This window comes from Arachis ipaensis, chromosome B4, assembly GCF_059453495.1.
Source record: "Arachis ipaensis isolate K30076 ecotype BB chromosome B4, ASM5945349v1, whole genome shotgun sequence".
Classification (NCBI taxonomy): Eukaryota; Viridiplantae; Streptophyta; class Magnoliopsida; order Fabales; family Fabaceae; genus Arachis; species Arachis ipaensis.
This window is the reverse complement of record NC_142439.1, coordinates 122,595,236-122,619,668: the sequence shown is the minus strand read 5'-3', so window position 1 is coordinate 122,619,668 and position 24,433 is coordinate 122,595,236. Positions and strand designations below refer to the sequence as shown.

At 37.5% G+C, this 24,433-nt stretch overlaps 1 non-coding gene and 1 pseudogene across 1 annotated transcript; both read right to left on the bottom strand.

Annotated features, from left to right (window-relative positions):
- Positions 1-3,204: 3,204 nt before the first annotated feature.
- Positions 3,205-23,497, bottom strand: LOC107636828 (choline transporter protein 1-like; annotated as a pseudogene).
- On the bottom strand, positions 12,924-13,031 carry LOC148569042 (small nucleolar RNA R71). Its single transcript, XR_015882134.1, has one exon. It is a non-coding gene; the product is annotated as a small nucleolar RNA R71 (small nucleolar RNA).
- Positions 23,498-24,433: the final 936 nt, after the last annotated feature.

Genomic DNA, 24,433 nt, shown 5'->3' with positions numbered 1-24,433 from the left:
TCCTTTATTAAGCTTTTAGAAGAAAAAGAAAAAAAGCAAGTACTTTTGCTTAAAAAAATGGGTATTTATATTAATAAATACTAATAAATCATTTAAAATAGGAGATATAATTAGTTAAAGAATTACAATAACAAAACGACTAGTATCCTTTAAATTTATCCTTTAAATAGCCTTTTATTACACGAATTTATAAAAAGTAAAACAAACACATCCAAATGAATTTAATGTTTTCTAAAAAACTTAAAAAATTAGTGACTAACAAAATTATTATAATTAAATGATTTGGTTTAAAGGATTATATTTCAAAAGATGAATATCATTTCACATAAAATAATAAATTATAAATTTAAAGTCTAACCAAAAGATGAATTTTAAAAGCCAATTAGTATTTCTTATAAAAAAATTTAATAAACGGCACCAACAATTTAAAATTCTAAGAATTTTTCCAACCTATCTAGAGAACGAAAAGGTTACCAGGGGGAGTAAATCCAAACCTGAAATGTTAACACCTAAATGGAGATCGTATATGACATGTCAACATTAGTAGATTCGTTCCTTTCTTGATAACGAGATATGTAGCAAAATTCTTAGGAAACTAACACCAAAGGGAAGCAGGCAATTACGTAGGTCTTAGTAGCGACAAAGTTTCTTGAACCATGTTTGTTGAAGTATACACTTAGTGTACGTTACAACTTACAAAAAACCACTATTAAAAGCAGACATAGATAACTTACTGTAATCGACAGAGGCAGGCACCAGGACAAGGGGAACGTGGATAATTTCTCAGCACTAGTCATTGTCATGGCAACCATATAGATGATCTGGTTACCAACAACAGTATCATGGAATGTGAATTTACAATCTCGATAAAATATTTAGGTAGTTTCCTCTTGAGCAAGGTTAAACAAGTGTCATACCTTTTCATCAACATCATGTCCCGGTAATAGGCTGTGTAAATCAACTCTAGTTGCCAACTTGTCTCCAATACGAACAAGATCCTCGCTACATGAGGCAGAAAATGTTAACATGTAAATAAACCACAATACACGAGTTTAAATATCGAGGCATAAAGAATTATCAGAGGTCAAGACTCCCGTCGAACCTATAGGTGAATAAGACCGACTCACAGTTATTAAAGGCCATTGTAGGAGTGATCCTAAACTCCATCTAAGTCATAAGTTTATGTTTAGGGTTAGTCCGTGGTCAAATTTCGGTTCTCGTGTATGAGGTCTGTCATGTAGTGGCATCTTACATATTGTATGACGATTCTATGCCTAAGGTGACAACCCAATATATAACTTTAGAATGCCATAAAAAAAGTCTTGTTATCTTAATTAACTTTTTATTTTCATTTTAAATGGTATATAAATTAGCGACATGTTTACCTTCTTGCTCATTGATTGAGTTGACTTCCCGCTGCTTGAGTCCATCCGCACAGATCATTATAGTCCTTCACCGGGTCTTGACCATTTCACTTTCCTAGTTGCCGACGGTGGTGTGTAGAACAACTTTCGCATGATGTAGTCGGTGTCTTTCACAGGTGGAGTAATTTTTCCAGCTGAATCCGGGGCTACAGGTATTTCACTTGCGATGCCTGAACCAATTTTCATAGACCGTGGGGTTGACTGTTCATCCATCTCCCTGTCGAAGTCCAGTATGATGACGGTATTTTCATGGCTTGCACCAACTAATATGCCCGCCGTCTCCTTTTCGAAGTCTTCTGTTAAAGTACACACATTAAACCGTTTAAGATACGTGACACATACAAGAAGAGTGATATACCATACCAAGTGGTTAAACCGAACCTGAACTTTTTCAACAAGGCCCTTCATCAAGTCCTTGATTATGACGCCGATCTTTGGAAAGGACCAGTCATCCTGGGCCTGGTCTTGAATATCATTGACAGCAATGACCTCTTCATAGTATGCCATATAACTTAAACCATAAACCCTAAAAACCACACACTACATAGTATGCCATACACCTTAAATCATAAACTATAAATTCTAAACCCTAAATCCTAACTCCCACACCCTAAATCATGAATCCTAAACCATAAACCATAAACCCTAAAACAAGGATCCTAAACCCTAAACTATAACACATGACATGAACACCTTATTTAATATAAAACATAAATCTTTTATCCCATAAAATCTAAACCCTAAACCATAAACCCTAAAAATCACACACTATATAGTATACCATACACTTTGAACCCTAAATCATAAACTCTAACCCCTAAACCCTAACTCTCACACCCTAAACCAGGAATCCTAAACCATGAACCCTAAACTCTAAAACAAGAATCCTAAATCCCTAAACTATAACACATAACTCGAACATATTATTTAATACAAACCATAAATCCTATCCCACCAACCCTAAATCTTGAACCCTGAACCATCAACTCTACATACTACGCAACCGCACTAACCCTAAATCATAAACCATAAAACCTAAACCATTAATACTAAATCCTAAACCCACGAACCCTAAACCAATATATAGTAAATCCTTAAACCAAAACAATTATTTGTTTACTGTGTACTGCAAATCAATATGTATAAAGTGTGTTCTAATATATCCTTAGAAACTACCTTTTAGAATAATAATTATAATTATAACCATAATAATATCAGATTAGAAATATATGTTGTTTAGATATTTGATTAATTTGAAATAAACATATTTTAACATAAATCCCTAATCTGTAGACCGTAATCCATAAACATTAATCCGTTAACTTTTACTTATATAACACCCATGTTTACTGGTCATTTAACGGGTAATTTGATTTCCATAACTTTTACTACAATCCATGCCTCGCCATTGGACATATGCGGATACACTATAGGCAAGATCGGGATAGATGTTCAGGGCGGTTAGAGAGCATTGGCTACCTGAACGGATCAATGACATGGCCACTTCGCACCCGTTCATCGTCTTACGATATTTATATTCTTTCTAAATGGATTCTTAGATGTATTTTGATGCGATGTGTCTCATCGGATGACGGCTCATTGTATCCAGAGAAGGTGAGTGTCAAATCCCGTCATGTTGGGGTACAACTGTACGAGCTTACAATAATGGCACGGTGTGAAGAACAAGCTTCACCTAAATTATTATTGTTTCTTTTTATTTTGTTGGCATTGATGATGTGCACCTCATGGTGGGTCAAACTTCACCGGATAAATTGGTTTTCTAACATGGCATAAACAATGTTACATCATCATTATTCATTTCACAGTTACTAATGACTTGAACATTGCTGTAATCACCATACTGTAACTTAGAAATGTTGAATGAATTTATGCTTGCCTTAAGAATAGAAGTTCCCATAAAGATGCGTTGGACAATAGCAATTGATGTCAGAATTGCAACAATTGTTATAAATGACATCATTATAGTGCTAAACTGCCAATGCGTAGATGAGTCAGCTCCTAAAAATAAAACCTGTTTATAAGATTTACACGATAGAACCACCAATACAAAGATCATAAAATAACCGGGGAATGACTAATGAGCCAACAATACTTACCCTCCCAAATACATGAATGTAGGGATCATGCTCACCAATGATGGAGAAATAGCATTATTTTCTATCCATCCAACTGCAAATAATAGGGTAAAAAAACCATCAACTTGAGAAAATATGGTAATTTTGGTTAATAAAAGAGCTCAACATACAACAGAGATCCTAACCTTTCAGGTAGTAGAACATTGTGACTGATACCATTAGGAGATTAAAGAAAATCACTGTCACCCAAGGCATTGCAGTGACAAAATACCGAATTATCAGCAGCCAAATCATGGATAGAAACAGAGGTAATAATCCCCCCACAAACAATCAGCACAGGCCATGACTTTCCTATGTCAGTCATGTATCTCTATAAATAAAAGCAATTATTACACACAAAAATTCTACCATGGCATGATGCTAAATGATAGGACATACTAAAGGGTACAACTCATAGTTTCATACAAAAGATTTTTGATAACGTGAAAACAGGTAGAGTTTCAAGATTCTAAACAGAATGCATATCAACAGCCACTTCTAATTTATACTCAATTGTATTCTATTCCTGCATTTCATGCTGCCAAGGACACTTTTTTGCATATCAACCAACTGTCAATTGAACATTTCAACACTATTTCTTTGCCATCTTACCAGTATATTTTTGTAGTGGCATGTTTATATCTTCAAGGGTGCTTGCAAGAAATGGAAGTATTCATGCATTTTAAGGAATATAGATGGTTGAAAAAGTTAACCTATAAGACAGCTGACCGAAAGTTGATGTACTTGTGAATAGACTTATCAATAACAATGTCTTCATTAATGCTAACTCCACCCATCTGCTGCCAATGATTTAGTGACACATTTGATGCACGAGCAATGAATTGGCAAGTCCAGTAAACTAGACAAAAGTTTTTTATCTAAGAATCAGGTACTTTAAAAACTTGTAATATATATGTTATTGACAATGTCTTCCTTACCATTTACACTAGGAAATATGACAGGATAACAGGGACCTGAAGTTGAAGAGAGGAGTTTCTCATTTCTGGTGTGAGGTACTCATAATAATTATAGTTGCTATCAATCCAATCATCCATACTAAGACGAATGTCTCCTTTGGAATAATCACACACCCAATTAAGTGAATCTTCAGAAGGTACAGGGCAGTCCAACAAACATATGCTGCGAGCGTCGACCAATTTTAGCTTGCAATCCTTCAATCCACTTTGATATACCTGATTAGGATTTAGCCAGTATAATAGCTCAACTTCGTGAAGCCCTGCATGCTTGTCCCCACACACATTTCCTTTGTAATTCAATCCATAAGTAAGCCTATTAAGTCACAATAGCAGTTATTACAGACTAGAGACTACAAAACAATGACAATGGCAGCAATAACAAGCACAATCGGCCTTGGTAGGTGTGTGATCACAAATTACACAATAGTAATAACGAAAAGAGAATGTATAATGACAGATACAAAGATAATTTCTATTATGAAAAAAATAAAATCAATGATGTAACTAACACTTTTATTTGGTTAAATGAAAAGTTCATTTATTTGAAGTATACCAACATTCATTTTTTAGAGAAAGGAACACATGCAACATATTTTTTAACAATTATATACCAATTTAATTCTAGACCCCAGAAAGAAAAATAAAACTAAAATAATCATAAATTGATAAAATCTATTACCTCATGGAAGAAAACAACTACTCAACAAAATGCATAAATGATCAACAATTAGTTATCCATTACAAAGGCTTCCATAAGTGAGGAATAAAAAAAAGTGCCAAAAAAGAATTCCATTTACGAAACCTCACACTTCAAAGGAAATGCAATTTTTCAACAACAGAAGCTCCATAAAAGAATTAAAAAAAAAACGCAAAATAATACAAAGTTGAAAATTTTACCTCAAAGGGTGATAAATCCCGATTTTGTAGTTTATCTTGTGCTTAATTTGGGAGATTTTATCACCTTTTCTCACATTTATTCAATGAAATAGGATGGTTTTTCAATTCTCCCTTGATTTGTGCTTAAATGTGAAAACATGCTTTTTAAGCCCTAAAATTGGTGATTTTAATTCACTTTAATTCCATTCGATGCCTTGATATGTTTGTTGAGTAATTTCAGGTTCATAAGGCAAGTATTGGATGGAAGAAGTAAGGAGAAAAGCATGCAAAGTGGGAGAACTCATGAAGAAATGAAGGAACCGTAAAGCTATCAAGCCTGACCTCTTTGCACTCAATCGACCATAACTTGAGCTACAGAGGTCCAAATGAGGCAGTTCTAGTTGCATTGGAAAGCTAACATCCGGAGCTTCGAAATGATATAAAATTTGCTATAATTTCTTGACGTATAGGGGCGCGCACCCACCATGTACGCGTGCATGCCGATTGAGCACGTGGTTCTCTAAAGTGAAATCGTGGCCAGCGATTTCTAGAGCATTTTGGGCCCAATCCAACTCATTTCTAATACTATTTCATGCAGAATTCAAGCTTGGGTAAGGGAGGAGCAATTGTTTTGTAGCATTAGCATCATGTAGGTTAGTTTCTAGAGAGAGAAGCTCCCTCTTCTCTCTAGAATTAGGTTAGGTTAATCCATCTTAGATCTAGGCATGATTTCTTGATTTCATCTTGTTTCCTTTCCAATTTCTTGTTTCTATTACTCTATTTTTCTTAGTTCTCTTGTCAATTTTACTTTTATGTCTCTTTTAGGTTTATGAATATTCATGTTGGATCTTGTTTAAATTTGATGAAATTTAATGTTGATGTTTCTTTTATTGATGATTTGAGCTGTTGATTTACTTTTCTAGCCATTGGTAGTTGTTAGATTTTATTATTCTTGCACATTTACTATGCTTTCCTTTGATACCCACCAAGTGTTTGACAAAATGCTTGGTTGGGCTTTAGAGTAGATTTTGAGCATTCTTGGCTTGGAAAGAGTAATTAGGCAATCTTGAGTCATGAAAACCCAACTCATGTTGGTGATCTAGAGTTGTTAGTTAATATTATTTCCATTGACTCTAATATCTTGCTAATCCAATTAGTGAGTTGATTAGTACATTTAGATTGAGATTAACTAGTCTTGTTTGGCTTTCTCTCATGGAAGATAACTCACACCTTCTTTCAATGTTGGAGATGACGAAATAAGATAAATTCTTGTTAAGTATTGTTATGATTAATGACTAGGATGGAAAGCCTATGATCTCAAACCTTGCCATGAATGTCTCTCTTTATTAATTGATTCTCTTTAATTGCTCTCTTTACTTCCTTGTCATTTATTTTCTTGCTAATCACCAAATCAAACCCCCCTTGCACTTTCATAGCCAATAATTGACCATTTCATTGCAATTCCTTGTGAGATGACCCGGAGTCTAAATACTTTGATTAATTTTTATTGGGATTTGTACTGGTGACAAAACCATATTTTAATTTGATGTGAGAGTTGTTTGTTAGTTTGGAGCTATGCTTACAACAAAGTGATTCTTTTCTTTATGAAGAAAATCTAGACCAACAACAATTTTTGCTATCAAATTAATGGCGTCGTTGCCGGGGATTTGCAATGGTGTTATGTCACTGGCTATTGTATATATGTTAATATGCTTCTTTGCTAGTTTTTGCTTGTTTTAGGAGTTAGTTTTTATTAGTTCTTACTAGTTTTGTTTTTATTTTCTTTTGCTATTATGAATTCTCATCCTTTTGGCTATGAGTTTGGTTCAAATTATGTTGTAGGAAATGGGAGCTTGATGAGTGGATAATTTATACGCTTTTTGGCATTGTTTTTAGTATGATTTAGTTAGTTTTTAGTATATTTTTATTAGTTTTTAAATAAAAATCACATTTCTGGACTTTACTATGAGTTTGTATATTTTTCTGTAATTTCAGGTATTTTCTGGCTGAAATTGAGGGACTTGAGCAAAAATCTGATTTAGAGGCTGAAGAAGGACTGCAGATGCTGTTGGATTCTGACCTCCCTGCACTCGAAGTAGATTTTCTGGAGCTACAGAAACCCAAATGGCGCGCTCTCAATTGCGTTGGAAAGTAGACATCCAGAGCTTTCCAGCAATATATAATAGTCTATACTTTGCACGAGTTTAGACGACGCAAACTGGCGTTCAACGCCAGCTTTCTGCCCTATTCTGGCGTTAAACGCCAGAAACAGGTTACAACCTGGTGTTTAACTCCAAAAGAAGTCTCTATACATGAAAGCTCAATGCTCAGCCCAAGCACACACCAAGTGGACCCAGAAATGAATTTCTGCATCATTTACTTATTTTCTGTAACCCTAGTTACTAGTCTAGTATAAAAACTACTTTTAGTGATTTATTTTATATCTCTGGTTAGTCATTGAATAATTTTGTGTTCTAAGATCACGTTTAGGGGGCTGGCCATTCGGCCATGCCTGGACCTTCATCACTTATGTATTTTCAACGGTAGAGTTTCTACACACCATAGATTAAGGTGTGGAGCTCTGCTGTTTCTCATGAATTAATGCAAAGTACTATTGTTTTTCTATTCAACTCAAGCCTATTTCTTCTCTAAGATATTCATTCGCACACAAGAACATGATGAATGTGATGATTATGTGACGCTCATCACCATTATCACTTATGAATGCGTGCCTGACAAACACTTCCGTTCTACATGAAAACAAGCTTGAATACATATCTCTTAGCCTCCTGATTCACGATCAGAGTCTTCGTGGTATAGGCTAGAATTATTGGCGGCCATTCTTGAGATCTGAAAAGTCTAAACCTTGTCTGTGGTATTTCGAGTAGGATCTGGGAAGGGATGGCTGTGACGAGCTTTAAACTCGCGAGTGCTGGGCATAGTGACAGACGCAAAAGGATTACTGGTTCCTATTCCAGCATGATCGAGAACCGACAGATGATTAGCCGTGCGGTGACAGCGCAATTGGACCATTTTCACTGAGAGAACGGGATGTAGCCATTGACAACGGTGATGCCCAACATACAGCTTGTCATGGAAAGGAGTAAGAAGGATTGAATGAAGGCAATAGGAAAGCAGAGAATAAGAAGGAACAAAGCATCTCCACACGCTTGTCTGAAATTCCTACCAATGAATCACATAAGTATCTCTATCCTATTTTATATTTTAATTATGTTTTAATTATCAAAATCCCATAACCATTTGAATCCACCTGACTGAGATTTACAAGGTGACCATAGCTTGCTTCAAGCCGACAATCTCCGTGGGATCGACCCTTACTCACGTAAGGTTTATTACTTGGACGACCCAATGCACTTGATGGTTAGTTGTGCGAAGTTGTGAAGAAGAATTAAGATTATGAACGTGCGTACCAAGTTTTTGGCACCGTTACCAAGGAAAGAAACAATCACGATTTTGTGCACCAAGTTTTTGGCGCCGTTGCCGGGGATTGTTCGAGTTTGGACAACTGACGGTTCATCTTGTTGCTCAGATTAGGTAATTTTATTTTAATTTTAAGTTTTTGTTTTTATTCTTTTTATTTTCGAAAAATTTTCAAAAAAATTTTAAAAAATAAATCATTCTATGGCTTTAAAATTTTGAAGATGAATTCTAGAGTTTCATGATGATCTGTTGATATCTGGCTGGCTGTAAAGCCATGTCTAATCTTTTAGACCGAGGTTTCAACTCATCATCACAAGAGCTTTTTTGATTTTCATCAATTCAGCTGTTGTATGCCTGATTTGTATCTTAAAGCTTGGCTGGCCATTGGCCATGTCTAGTGTTTTGGACCGGAGCTTTCACTAAAGGCTTGGCTGGCTAGTAAGCCATGTCTAATTCCTGGACGGGAGCTTTAGACTAACATTGCATGATTCCTGGAATTCTCATTAGAAATTTTGAAATCCTTATTTTTCTTTTCCAATTAATTTTCAAAAAATCCAAAAAAAAAATTAACAAAATCATAAAACCAAAAATAAATTTGTGTTTCTTGTTTGAGTCTAGTGTCAAATTATAAGTTTGGTGTCAATTGCATCTTTGTAATTTTTCTTTAAATTTTCAAAAACTCATGCATAATGTTCTTCATGATCTTCAAGTTGTTCTTGATGATCTTCTTTGTTTGATCTTTGCATTTTCATGTTTTGTATCTTTTCTTATTTCTCATATGCATTTTCAATTTGTTAGTGTCTAAAGTTTGAAAATTTCTAAGTTTGGTGTCTTGCATGTGTGTCTTTTCTTAAAAATTTTCAAAAATAAAGTTCTTGGTGTTCATCTTGACATTCAAGGTGTTCTTGGTATTCATCTTGACATTCAAAGTGTTCATGCATGCATTGTGTGTTTTGATCCATAATTTTTATGTTATGTGTCATTTTTGTTGTTTTTCTCTTTCTTCATTAAAAATTCAAAAATAAAAAAAATATCTTTCCCTTATTCTTCTCATAAAATTCGAATATTTGAGTTGACTTTTTCAAAAGTTTTTAAAATCTAGTTGTTTCTTATGAGTCAAATCAAATTTTCAATTTAAAAATCCTATCTTTTCAAAAATTTTTTTAAAAATCAAATCTTTTTCATTTTTCTTTTATGATTTTTTTCAAAAATTTTAAAAATGATTTTCAACAAGAAAATCAACAAGAAAACCAGAATAATTTTTCGAAAATTTTAAGGAAAATCAATAAGAAAACACCAAACTTAAAGTTTGGCACAGGATTTAATAGAGAAAATATTATTTATGAAAAAGATTTTTAAAAAGAGTGTACCCAACTGCCATGGGCTTGGACTAATGCTCTAGCCAACTAGGCAGTAAATGTAACACTTGTTTTAAAGAAGGATATTTTTAACCAAGAACAATAATAAGAGACTCTAAACCAAAAAGAAAAATTTTCCTAATCTAAGCAACAAAACAATCCGTCAGTTGTTCAAACACGAACAATCCCCGGCAACGGCGCCAAAAACTTGGTGCACGAAATTGTGAATCACGCTTTTCACAACTCGTACCACTAACCAGCAAGTGCACTGGATCGTCCAAGTAATACCTTACGTGAGTAAGGGTCGAATCCCACGGAGATTGTTGGTTTGAAGCAATCTATGGTTATCTTGTAAATCTTAGTCAGGAAGTCAATTATGTTTATCAGTTGATTTGCAAATAAACAAGAGAGCATAAATTAAAGGTTACTTGTTATGTAGTAATGGAGAATATGTTGGAGTTTTGGAGATGCTTTGTCTTCTGAATCTCTGCTTTCCTCTGTCTTCTTGTTCACGCACACACGTCCTCCTATGACAAACTGTGTGTTGGTGGATCACCGTTGTCAATGGCTACCTTCCATCCTTCCAGTGAAAACTACGCTCACGCGCTCTGTCACAGTACGGCTAATCACCGGTTGGTTCTCGATCCGGTTGGAATAGGATTTACTATCCTTTTGCGTCTGTCACTAATGCCCAGCCTTCAGGAGTTTGAAGCTCGTCACAGTCATTCAATCCTTGAATCCTACTCGGAATACCACAGACAAAGTTTAGACTTTCCGGATTCTCATGAATGCCGCCATCAGTTCTAGCTTATACCACGGAGATTCTGATTAAGGAATCTAAGAGATACTCATTCAATCGTATATAGAACGGAGGTGGTTGTCAGGCACACGTTCATGATTTGAGGAAGGTGATGAGTGTCACAGATCATCACCTCCATCACAGTTAAGCGCGAATGAACATCTTAGATAGGAACAAGCGTGTTTGAATGGAAAACAGAAATACTTGCATTAATTCATCGAGACACAGCAGAGCTCCTCACCCCCAACAATGGGGTTTAGAGACTCATGCCGTCAGAGAATACAAAATTTAGATCTAAAATGTCATGAGATACAAAATAAGTCTCTAAAAGTTGTTTAAATACTAAACTAGTAGCCTAGGGTTACAAAATATGAGTAGACTATGATGGATGATGCAGAGATCCACTTCTGGGGCCCATTTGGTGTGTGCTGGGCTGAGACTTAAGCAATTCACGTGCAGAGGCCATTTGTGGAGTTGAACGCCAGTTTTTATGCCAGTTTGGGCGTTCAACTCCAGCTTTTGATCCTTTTCTGGCGCTGGACGCTAGAATTGGACAGAGAACTGGCGTTGAACGCCAGTTTACGTCGTCTATTCTTGTGCAAAGTATGGACTATTATATATTGCTGGAAAGCCCTGGATGTCTACTTTCCAACGCAATTGGAAGCATGCCATTGCGAGTTCTGTAGCGCTAGAAAATCCACTTTGAGTGCAGGGAGGTCAGAATCCAACAGCATCAGCAGTCCTTTTTCAGCCTGAATCAGATTTTTGCTCAGCTCCTTCAATTTCAGCCAGAAAAATACCTGAAATTACAGAAAAATACACAACTCATAGTAAAGTCCAGAAATATGAATTTTTCCTAAAAACTAATAAAAATAGACTGAAAACTAACTAAAACATACTCAAAACTATATGAAATTATCCCCAAAAAGCGTATAAAATATCCGCTCATCACTTATCTTTTTGTTTGATTCTTATCTTTTTCAAAACCACCTAACTAACTTTCTCTCTCTAATTTTTGAAAACTCTTCCCCACTTTTTCAAAATTCTTTTTTAATTAACTATTTGTTTTAAATTTTAATTTAATTTTATTTTATTTTCCTTCTTAAATTTCGAATTACAACTAATATTTAAAATAAAAACAAAAATATTTTTATTTCATTTTATTTAATTTTCAAATTCTCCCCCCTCGCATCTCTTTTTATTTATTTATCTACTAACATTCCTCTTCTACTCAAAATTCGAAGCCCCTCTTCTCCCCTGTGTTCGAATTTTTCTGTTCCCCTTTCTTCTATTCTCCTCTTCTCCTACTTACATAAGAAATCTCTATACTGTGACATAGAGGATTTCATATTTTCTGTTCTCTTCTTTTTCATATGAGCAGGAACAAGGACAAAAACATTCTTGTTGAAGCTGATCCGGAACCTGAAAGGACTCTGAAGAGGAAGCTAAGGGAAGCTAAAGCACAACTCTCTGGAGAAAACCTGACAGAAATTTTTGAAAAAGAAGGAGACATGGCCGAAAATAATAACAATGGTGAAGATGCAAGGAAGATGCTTGGTGACTTTATTGCACCATCTTCTAACTTCTACGGAAGAAGCATCTCACTTCCTACAATTGGAGCAAACAATTTTGAGCTTAAGCCTCAATTGGTTTCTCTAGTGCAGTAGAACTGTAAGTTTCATGGACTTCCAATGGAAGATCCTCATCAGTTTTTAGCTGAATTCTTGCAAATCTGTGACACTGTCAAGACCAATGGAGTTGATCCCGAGGTCTACAGGCTCATGCTTTTCCCTTTTGCTGTAAGAGACAGAGCTAGAACATGGTTGGATTCACAACCTAATGATAGCCTGAACTCTTAGGATAAGCTGGTCAGTGCTTTTCTGGCCAAATTCTTTCCTCCTCAAAAGATGAGCAAGCTTAGAGTGGAAATCCAAACCTTCAGACAGAAGGAAGGAGAATCCCTCTATGAAGCTTGGGAAAGATATAAGCAACTGATCAAAAGATGTCCTACTGACATGCTTCCAGAATGGAGCATCATATGTATATTCTATGATGGTCTATCTGAGTTGTCAAAAATGTCATTGGACCATTCTGCAGGAGGATCTTTTCACATGAAAATCCCTGCAGAAGCTCAGAAACTCATTGAAATGGTTGCAAATAACCAGTTCATGTACACCTCATAGAGGAATCGTGTGAACAATGGGACGCCTCAGAAGAAAGGAGTTCTTGAAATTGATACTCTGAATGCCATATTGGCTCAGAACAAAATATTGACTCAGCAAGTCAATATGATTTCTTAGAGTCTGAATGGATTACAAGCTGCATCCAATAGTACTAAAGAAGCATCTTCTGAAGAAGAAGCTTATGATCCTGAGAACCCTGCAATGGCAGAGGTGAATTACATGGGAGAACCCTATGGAAACACCTATAATCCTTCATGGAGAAATCATCCAAATTTCTCATGGAAGGATCAACAGAAGCCTCAACAAGGCTTCAATAATAATGGTGGAAGAAATAGGTTTAGCAATAGCAAACCTTTTCCATCATCTTCTCAGCAACAGACAGAGAATTCTGAACAGAGCCATTTTGGCCTGGCAACCATAGTCTCTGGTCTATCTAAGACAACACTAAGTTTCATGAATGAAATAAGGTCCTCTATTAGAAATTTGGAGGCACAGGTGGGTCAGCTGAGTAAGAAGATTACTGAAACTCCTCCCAGTACTCTCCCAAGCAATACAGAAGAAAATCCCAAGAGAGAGTGTAAGGCCATAACCTTACTTGGTGTGGCCGAATGCTCAGAGGAGGAGGAGGATGTGAATCCCAGTGAGGAAGACCTCTTGGGACGTCCTCTGGACAGAAAGAAGTATCCTTTTGAGGAACCAAAGAAATCTGAGGCTCATACAGAGACCCTAGAGATTCCATTGGACCTCCTTCTGCCATTCATAAGCTCTGATGAATATTCTTCCTCTGAAGAGGATGAAGACACCATTGCAGAGCAAGTCGCAAAGTATTTAGGAGCAATCATGAAGTTGAATGCCAGTTTATTTGGTAATGAGACTTGGGAGGATGAACCCCCCTTGTTCACCAATGAACTGAGTATATTAATGAGGCAGACATTGCCTCAGAAGAAACCGGATCCCGGAAAGTTCTTCATACCTTGTACCATAGGCACCATGACCTTTGAGAAGGCTCTGTATGACCTTGGGTCAGGGATAAACCTCATGCCACTTTGTGTAATAGAGAAACTGGGAATCTTTGAGGTACAAGCTGCAAGAATCTCATTAGAGATGGCAGACAAATCTATGAAAAAGGCTTATGGACAGGTAGAGGACGTGTTAGTAAAGGTCAAAGGCCTTTACATCCCTGCTGATTTCATAATCCTAGACACTGGAAAGGATGAGGATGAATCCATCATCCTTGGAGGACCCCTCCTAGCCACAGCAAAGGATGTGATTAATGTTGACAGAGGAGAGTTGGTCCTTCAGTTGAATGAAGACTACATAGTATTTAAGACTCCAGGTTCTCCTTCTATAACCATGGAGAGGAAGCATGAAAAGCTTCTCTCAGAACAGAGTCAAACAACACCCCCACATTCAAACTCTAAGTTTGGTGTTGGGAGGCCACAACCAAACTCTAAGTTCAGTGTTGAGAGGCCCCAACATTGCTTTGATTTTCTGTGAGGCTCCATGAGAGCTCACTGTCAAGCTATTGACATTAAAGAAGCGCTTGTTGGGAGGCAACCCAATGTTATTTAATTATATTTATTTCTTTTCCATTGCTATTTTATGTTTTCTTTAGGTTGATGATCATGTGAAGTCACAAAAACTACTGAAAAATCAAAAATAGAATGAAAAACAGCATTAAAAATAGCTCACCCTGGAGGAAGAGCTTACTGGCGTTTAAACGCCAGTAAGAGGCATCAAACTGGCATTTAACGCCAGAAAGAAACATCAAGCTGGCGTTAAACGCCAGAAACAAGCACCAGACTGGCGTTTAACGCCAGAACAGAGCATGGAATTGGCATTTAACGACAAGAATGGGAGAAAAGCTGGCGTTAAACGCCAGAAACAAGCAGCAAGCTGGCGTTTAACGCCAGACATGCATTCTAAGGGCGTTTTCCACGCCTAAATAGAGCAGGGATGCTAAGTCCTTGACCCCTCAGGATCTGTGGGCTCCACAGGATCCCCACCTACCCCACCTCTTCTTCTCTCCTCTTCACACCCTTTCATAACACTCTTCCCCAAATACCCTTCACCAATCACCTCCATACCTCTTCCCCATAAACCCCACCTACCTCCAAATTCAAATTCCTTTCCCTCCCAAACCCAACCCTAATGACCGAAACCTACCCCCCCACCCCTATATAAACCCCTTAACACTACTCCATTTTCACACATCACAAACACTACTTCTCCCCCTTGGCCGAATATACACTTCCACTCCATCTCCTCTATTTTCTTCTTCTACTATTTTCCTTCTTCTTTTGCTCGAGGACGAGCAAACCTTTTAAGTTTGGTGTGGTAAAAGCGTAGCTTTTTATTTTTCCATAACCATTAATGGCACTTAAGGCCAGAGAAACCTCAAGAAAGAGGAAAGGGAAGGCAATTGCTTCCACCTCTGAGTCATGGGAGATGGAGAGATTCATCTCAAAGGTCCATCAAGACCACTTCTATGAAGTTGTGGCCAAGAAAAAGGTGATCCCTGAGGTCCCTTTTAAGCTCAAAAAGAGCGAGTATCCGGAGATCCGACAAGAAATTAGAAGAAGAGGATGGGAAGTTCTCTCTAATCCTATTCAACAAGTCGGAATCTTAATGGTTCAAGAGTTCTATGCAAACGCACAGATCACTAGGAACCATGATCAAAGTATGAACCCAAACCCAAAGAATTGGCTTACAATGGTTCGGGGGAAATACTTAGATTTTAGTCCGGAAAATGTAAGGTTGGCGTTCAACTTGCCAATGATGCAAGAAAACGCACGTCCCTACACTAGAAGGGTCAACTTTGATCAAAGGTTGGACCAAGTCCTCATGGACATATGTGTAGAAGGAGCTCAATGGAAAGTTGACTCAAGAGACAAGCCAATTCAATTGAGAAGACCGGACATTAAGCCTGTAGCTAGAGGATGGTTGGAGTTCATCCAACGCTCAATTATTCCTACTAGCAAACGGTCTGAAGTTATTGTAGACCGGGCCATCATGATCCATAGTATCATGATTAGGGAGGAAGTGGAAGTTCATGAAATTATACCTCAAGAACTCTACAAGGTGGCTGACAAGTCCTCCACTTTGGCAAGGTTAGCCTTTCCTCACCTCATTTGCCACCTCTGCAATTCAGTTGGAATTGACATAGAGGGAGACATCTTCATTGATAAGGATAAGCCCATCACTAAGAAAAGGATGGAGCAAACAAGAGAGCCCACTCATGGACCTCAACAAGAGCATGAGGAAATTCCTCATCATGAAATCCCTGAGATGCCTCAAGGGATGCACTTTCCTCCACAAAACTATTGGGAGCAAATCAACACCTCCCTAGGAGAATTAAGTTCCAACATGGGATAACTAAGGATGGAGCACCAAGAGCACTCCATTATCCTCCATGAAATTAGAGAAGATCAAAGAGCTATGAGGGAGGAGCAACAAAGACAAGGAAGAGACATAGAGGAGCTCAAGAACACCATTGGTTCCTCAAGAGGAAGAAGATGCCACCCTCACTAAGGTGGACCCGTTCCTTAATCTCTTTGTCTATTTATTTTTTCTCTGTTTTTCGTCTACTATGCTTTATGTTTATTTATGTTTGTGTCTTATTACATGATCACTAGTGTCTAAGTGTCTATGTCTTAAAGCTATGAATGTCCTATGAATCCATCACCTTTCTTAAATGAAAAATGTTTTTAATCACAAAAGAAAAAGAAGTACATGATTTTGAATTCATCCTTGAAATTAGTTTAATTATATTGATGTGGTGGCAATAATTTTTATTTTCTGAATGAATACATGAACAGTGCATATTTTTGAATTTGTTGTTTATGAATGTTAAATATATTGGCTCTTGAAAGAATGATGAAAAGGAAAAATGTTATTGATAATCTGAAAAATCATAAAATTGATTCTTGAAGCAAGAAAAAGCAGTGAAGAACAAGGCTTGCAAAAAAAAAAGAAAGAAAAATGGCAAAAATAAAAGAAAAAAAAAGAAAGAAAAAAAAAAGAAAAAGCAAGCAAAAAAAGCCAGTAACCCTTTAAACCAAAAGGCAAGGGTAAAAAGGGATCCAAGACTTTGAGCATCAGTGGATAGGAGGGCCTAAAGGAATAAAATCCTGGCCTAAGCGGCTAAACCAAGCTGTCCCTAACCATGTGCTTGTGGCGTGAAGGTGTCAAGTGAAAACTTGAGACTGAGCAGTTAAAGTCAAGGTCCAAAGCAAAAAAAGAGTGTGCTTAAGAACCCTGGACACCTCTAATTGGGGACTTTAGCAAAGCTGAGTCACAATCTGAAAAGGTTCACCCAGTTATGTGTCTGTGGCATGTATGTATCCGGTGGTAATACTGGAAAACAGAGTGCTTAGGGCCACAGCCAAGACTCATAAAGTAGCTATGTTCAAGAATCAACATACTGAACTAGGAGAATCAATAACACTATCTAAATTCTAAGTTCCTATAGATGCCAATCATTATGAACTTCAAAGGATGAAGTGAGATGCCAAAACTATTCAGAGGCAAAAAGCTACTAGTCCCGCTCATTTAATTGGGACTAAGTTTCATTGATATTTTGGAATTTATAGTATATTCTCTTCTTTTTATCCTAATTGATTTTTAGTATGTTTTAGTATGATTTAGTTAGTTTTTAGTATATTTTTATTAGTTTTTAAATAAAAATCATATTTTTGGACTTTACTATGAGTTTGTGTATTTTTCTGTAATTTCAGGTATTTTCTGGCTGAAACTGAGGGACTTGAGCAAAAATCTGATTCAGAGGCTGAAGAAGGACTGCAGATGCTATTGGATTCTGACCTCCCTACACTCGAAGTGGATTTTCTGGAGCTACAGAAACCCAAATGGCGCGCTCTCAATTGCGCTGGAAAGTAAACATCCAGGGCTTTCCAGAAATATATAATAGTACATACTTTGCATGAGTTTAAATGATGCAAACTGGCGTTCAACGCCAACTTTCTGCCATATTCTGGCGTTAAACGCTAGAAACAAGTTGCAAATCAGAGTTAAATGCCAGAAACAGGTTACAACCTGGCGTTTAACTCCAAAAGAAATCTCTATACATAAAAGCTCAATGCTCAGCCCAAGCACACACTAAGTGGGCCCGGAAATGGATTTATGCATCATTTACTTATTTTCTGTAACCCTAGTTACTAGTCTAGTATAAAAACTACTTTTAGTGATTTATTTTATATCTCTGGTTAGTCTTTGAATAATTTTGTGTTCTGAGATCACGTTTAGGGGGCTGGCCATTCGGCCATGCCTGGACCTTCATCACTTATGTATTTTCAATGGTAGAGTTTCTACACACCATAGATTAAGGTGTGGAGCTCTGCTGTTTCTCATGAATTAATGCAAAGTACTATTGTTTTTCTATTCAACTCAAGCCTATTTCTTCTCTAAGATATTCATTCGCACACAAAAAATGATGAATGTGATGATTATGTGACGCTCATCACCATTATCACTTATGAACGCGTGCCTGACAAACACTTCCGTTCTACATGAAAACAAGCTTGAATGCATATCTCTTAGCCTCCTGATTCACGATCAGAGTCTTCGTGGTATAGGCTAGAATTATTGGCGGCCATTCTTGAGATCCAAAAAGTCTAAACCTTGTCTGTGGTATTTCGAGTAGGATCTGGGAAGGGATGGCTGTGACGAGCTTCAAACTCGTGAGTGCTGGGCATAGTGACAGACGCAAAAGGATTACTGGATCCTATTCCATCATGATCGAGAACCGACAGATGATTAGCCGTGCGGTGACAGCGCAATTGGACCATTTTCACTGAGAGGATGGGATGTAGTCATTGACAACGGTGATGCCCAACATACAACTTGCCATGGAAAGGAGTAAGAAGGATTGAATGAAGGCAATAGGAAAGCAGAGAATCAGAAGAAACAAAACATCTCCACACGCTTGTCTGAAATTCCTACCAATGAATCATATAAGTATCTCTATCCTATTTTATATTTTAATTATGTTTTAATTATCAAAATCCCATAACCATTTGAATCCACCTGACTGAGATTTACAAGGTGACCATAGCTTGCTTCAAGCCAACAATCTCCGTGGGATCGACCCTTACTCACGTAAGATTTATTACTTGGACGACCCAGTGCACTTGCTGGTTAGTTGTGTGAAGTTGTGAAGAAGAATTAAGATTATGAATGTGCGTACCAAGTTTTTGGCGCCGTTACTAAGGAAAGAAACAATCACGATTTCGTGCACCAGAGCTACAATGAAGATGTGCATCAAGGATGGAGCAATCAAGGATGGAGGGAGTCTCAAAGGATTGATCACCCTTCTTGGCAACAACCGCCTCCAGTTTCTTATGGGTATAATTCTAATCCTAATGCATATCAATCTAATGGATGTGCTGACCCTTATTGTGATTGTCAACAACCACCACCATATGCCTATGAACCACCTCCTCAACATAATTTTGAACCACCTTACTCACAAGCCCCTTTTCACCAAACACCTCCATATGACCCCAACCCATATCCACCATACCAACAACCTTGTGAACCATATGAAGAACCACCCCAATTCCACCACCAATACCCTCAAGAACCACCACCTCTATACTATTACCAAGATGAATCACCTCCCATGTAGGATAACTTTCAACCACATAATGAATTTCCCTTTCCACCACAACCCTCCATGGAAGAACACCCATACCCATCCATCCAAGAGCCAATGGATCGTCTCAAGGAAGCAATGGATCGGCTTCAAGAAATAATCCGTCAAAAGGAGCAAGAGGAAGCCCAAAAGAGGAGGAATGAAGTTATCGAGGCTAACCTTGCCAAAATTAAAGCCAACTTGAACTCATGGGACTCATGCAACAAGCAAGGTACCTCTACGGATGAATGTGAGAAATCAACCGAAGAGAGGAGTATGAAGGAGATTTTGGAATCCCAAGATGAGGACAAGGAGATGGTGTATGTCTTGCAACAATTGGAGAGTGAAGAGATTGTTAATGAAGAAGAAGTGGTTGAAAGCCAAGGCAAGGTTGAACAAGAGGTGGATTTTCAAACTTGAGAGCACTTCCACACCAAGTGATGTTGTTGATGATTTTGTAGAAGTTGTTGAACTTTCTTCCATTGAACTTGAAGATGATGTTAAGGAGGGTAATGCGCAACCTCCTAAGCATATAATGAATGATGAAGAATTGGAAGAAGGTGAGCTAACAACAAATCCTTCTCTTAAAGATGATCTCACACCAACACATGATCCTTTGAGTGGGGAAGAGCTAGAAGAAGTTGGTGAAGAAGTGGTTGAATGTGAAGAACTTTGTCAAGAGGAAGAGGTTGAAGTTGAAGAAGCTTGCCAAGAGGTGGAGGTATTCAAAGAAGAGCACAAGGGAATGGAACTTACAAGACCATTGGAGATGTCCCTTCCTAAGTCGCCATCCAACATAACATTCAAGTGGGTAAAATTCTTATCTCTAATCTTTACTTTCCCACTTGAATATGGTTTGATTGAAAATGATGGGCAACTTAGAGCTTTTTGTGGGGTTAAGAACAAAAGGAAATTGAGTAGTGGGTAGAAATACCAATCAAGATTCCTTATGGTTGGAAGCTTAAAGTCTAAGTGCAATGGTTGGTATAGTTCTCAACTAAAGGGGTCTAGGAAGATGCTTTGGTGTTTACTTGAGAATTCGGATCACTTCTCACCCGATTGGAATTGTGATGATCAACTTGAAGATGGGTGTAGAAACAAGATTTGGGATCCGGGTATATAGGAGGATCAATTTTGGGAACCCTTAGCTTGTGAAGGACTCCATCAAGACTTGTTGCAATTCATTAGAAATTTTAGAGCACAATGGAGAACCAAACATTGGTGGAGGTTCCAAAATGAATTCAAGCACAAGCCACCATAACAAGGAGCTTCCCAAATGTCCAACTTAAGGACTTAAACTAAAAGTGCTAGGTGGGAGACACCCCACCATGGTAAACTCTTTCCACTCTCTTTTAGATTTGGTTAATAAGTGATTGGAGTTGCCATTGTAGGTATTTTTTGTTATTTTCTATACTCTTATACATTTTACTTTGATTGATTGGTTGTTTCTTAGTTTGTTTTGATTAGTTTAGTTGTTGTTGAATTGCATTTTGCTTGTAGTATAAGTTTTATTTTTAATATGTTTGAAAATTTTTCAAAAACCAAAAAGATTTGTTGTTGAATTTAATTTTGGTTATATTAGAATGCTTGTAGATTAGGAGAGTGCCCTGTTTTTGTTCTAAGCATCTTTAAAAAAAAAACGGGCATCCGCGCGCGAGCGTGCTGTGCGCGCGTGCGTCGGTGGTGCATTTCACACTCCTGGTACAAAAACCAGAGAGTTGTGCCATATTTGTGCCTATTCTGTGCCCGCACTGACGCGCAGGCGTACTTGGCACGTCTGCGCCGGTCGCCAACTCGGTCAGGCACGCGTCCGCGTACTATGCGCGTCCGCGTCGCTTTTGATGGCAACGGCGCCATTTTGATGAGTGAGTTTGTTGTGATGGTATAGAATTTCCTCAAATGAATGAATTCTCGTTGCAAGTATAGTTCTACACTAACAAATAATCCTCCCAATAAAAAATTTGAGTCGTCACATGTACAAACCCCAATGAAAATTAACCGAAGTATTTAAACTCCGGGTCGTCTCACAAGGAATTGCAATGAAGTGATCAATTATTGGCTCTGAAAATGCAATGGGGGGTTTGATTTGATATTTGGCAAGGAAATATAAAAGCAAGAAAGTAAATAACAAGAACTAATAAAAGAAATGGAAAGAACTCTTGGCTAGACATAGGTAATTGACATCACCATCCTTGTCTACAAACCAAATATTAATAATTATGAGGAACCAAGCTCATTAAGTCTACTTCCAAAAGCCTTAAGTACGTAATATCTACTCCTAGACTTGAAGTACGTCAAATGGCTTTGATCACATCAACTCATAAGTCCCAACCTATCTACTAATTAGATTAGTAGTGGGTTAGTGTCAATGGGTATCAAATTGATCACCAAGAATTCTCAAATCACTAAATCATTGAGACCCAATGACTCAAGGTCACTCAATTCCCTTAGCCTAGGCCAAGAGTAAAGAAAACTACTCAAAAACTAAAGGAAACATTCTATCAAACACCTAGTGTGCAAGAAAAGTAAACATCACAAAATGCAAGAATTAAAGAAACCCATGACTAACATAAGCAAGAAATCAACAATAACCATGAAGATAAACATAGAAAAGCATGGAAACATAAAATTGCATTAAAGAAAATTAAGATCCAACAATGTTCATAAACATAAAAGAGAGTAAAATAAGAAATTAACAAGAGAAACTAAGAAGATTAAGACAATAGAACACTAAAACATAAAGAGAATTGAAATCAAGACAAGAATTGAAAGATGAATTTGAGAGTGATTAACCTAAACTACCCTAAATTCTAGAGAGAAGGGAGAGCTTCTCTCTCTAGAATTCTACCTTAAAACATGATGAAAACTAAACTATGACTACTTGGTTCATTCTCCCCTCAATCCTTGGATTCAATAGCATCAGAAATGAGTTGGATTGGGCCCAAAATGAGCTACAAATCCCTGGCCACGAGTTGCTCTTTAGTGAAGCATGTGCCATCATCGGCATGCACGCGTACAGTGCACGTGCGCGTCCCTAGACGTATGGCAACTATAGAAAATTTTATATCATTTCGAAGCCCCAGATGTTAGCTTTCCAACGCAACTAGAACTGCCTTATTTGGACCTCTGTAGCTCAAGTTATGATCGATTGAGTGCGAAGAGGTTGGGCTTGACAGCTTTATGGTTCCTTCATTTCTTCATGAGTTCTCCCACTTTGCATGCTTTTCTCCTCACTTCTTCCATCCAATACTTGCCTTATGAACCTGAAATCACTCAACAAATATATCAAGGCATCGAATGGGATTAAAGTGAATTAAATTTAGCTATTTTAAGGCCTAAAAAGCATGTTTTCACACTTAAGCACAAATTCAGGGAGAATTGCAAAACCATGCTATTTCATTGAATAAATGTGAGAAAAGTTGATAAAATCCCCCAAAATAAGTACAAGATAAACCACAAAATCGGGGTATATCAAAGGGCTGCCCTGGTTGAAACCAAAGCTGGAGTTTACAATCATGGAAATCTAGAATGCTATGAAGATAACAAGAACATCAATGTCGCTGCATTTTCTGTTGTGCCTTATGATCCCACCAACTGGGGTGGTTCCATCACTTGATGAGTATCTTCCTATGACTGCACCTAAAGGACCCCTCATTTTGTTCTTAACCTTTCTTCCAAGTAGCAAGCTTCTTTCTTCGAGTAAATCCCCATAATGGTCCCTGAGATTCGGGTCGTTACTCAATGTGATCCCTGAGATCTCAATTACACCATTGTAATCCTCTAAAAATAGCTCCAGGCACCATAATAGTCCCTGGACAGCTTTCCGGTGATGAGTCATCATCAAGACGCTGACGTGGCCTCATTTTGCCACGCTGGATGGTGCCAACGGCTAGTTGAGCTGGCACAGTTTCAAGTTATACTCAATGTGGTCCCTCCCTCTATATTTAACCTTAAATTCTCAAATGTTCAGTAAGTTAATTTCTTCTTCTTCTTCATCGTTCTCTTCTCATTCTTGTTGTTGCTGTTGCTCCTGGAGCTGGAAGTGAATATCCATGATGGGCAGTAGGAGCACTAGAGCTGGAAGCTTTATTAGTTCACCGTCCAGTGACCATCAGACGAGAACGCAAAGCAGGAGCAGAAGATCTGGGGTGCCGGAATAGTGCGGTTGCGGCTGCCGGCCAGTTCTTAGGTGGTCTAGGACAGATTCAAACCCAAATAAACCATTTTTGGTTGTTCTAATTATAATGTGAGTTATCAATATTACTTGTGTTATTATGATTGCTCCTACCTACCTCACTGTTCTTCTCTTGTTCTTCTTCCCTGAAGCTTGAGCATGTTATATGTTTGCTTGATTACAGACAAGTGGAAAGAGATAGTGTGGGCTTTTTGTGTGGGCAGACACTGGACAGGATGAACCAATTGAGAAACCAGAATCTTATGGAGACAATCATGAAGTAAAGTTAAACTTTCCATTGCTTGGAGGTTTGGGAGATTAGAAGATGTCCGGAATAAAAAATTGGTTAACCAATTGTTGGTATTAGCTGTGTCTATATTAATAGTGTTAATGGTTATCATATATTGTAAAGCATGA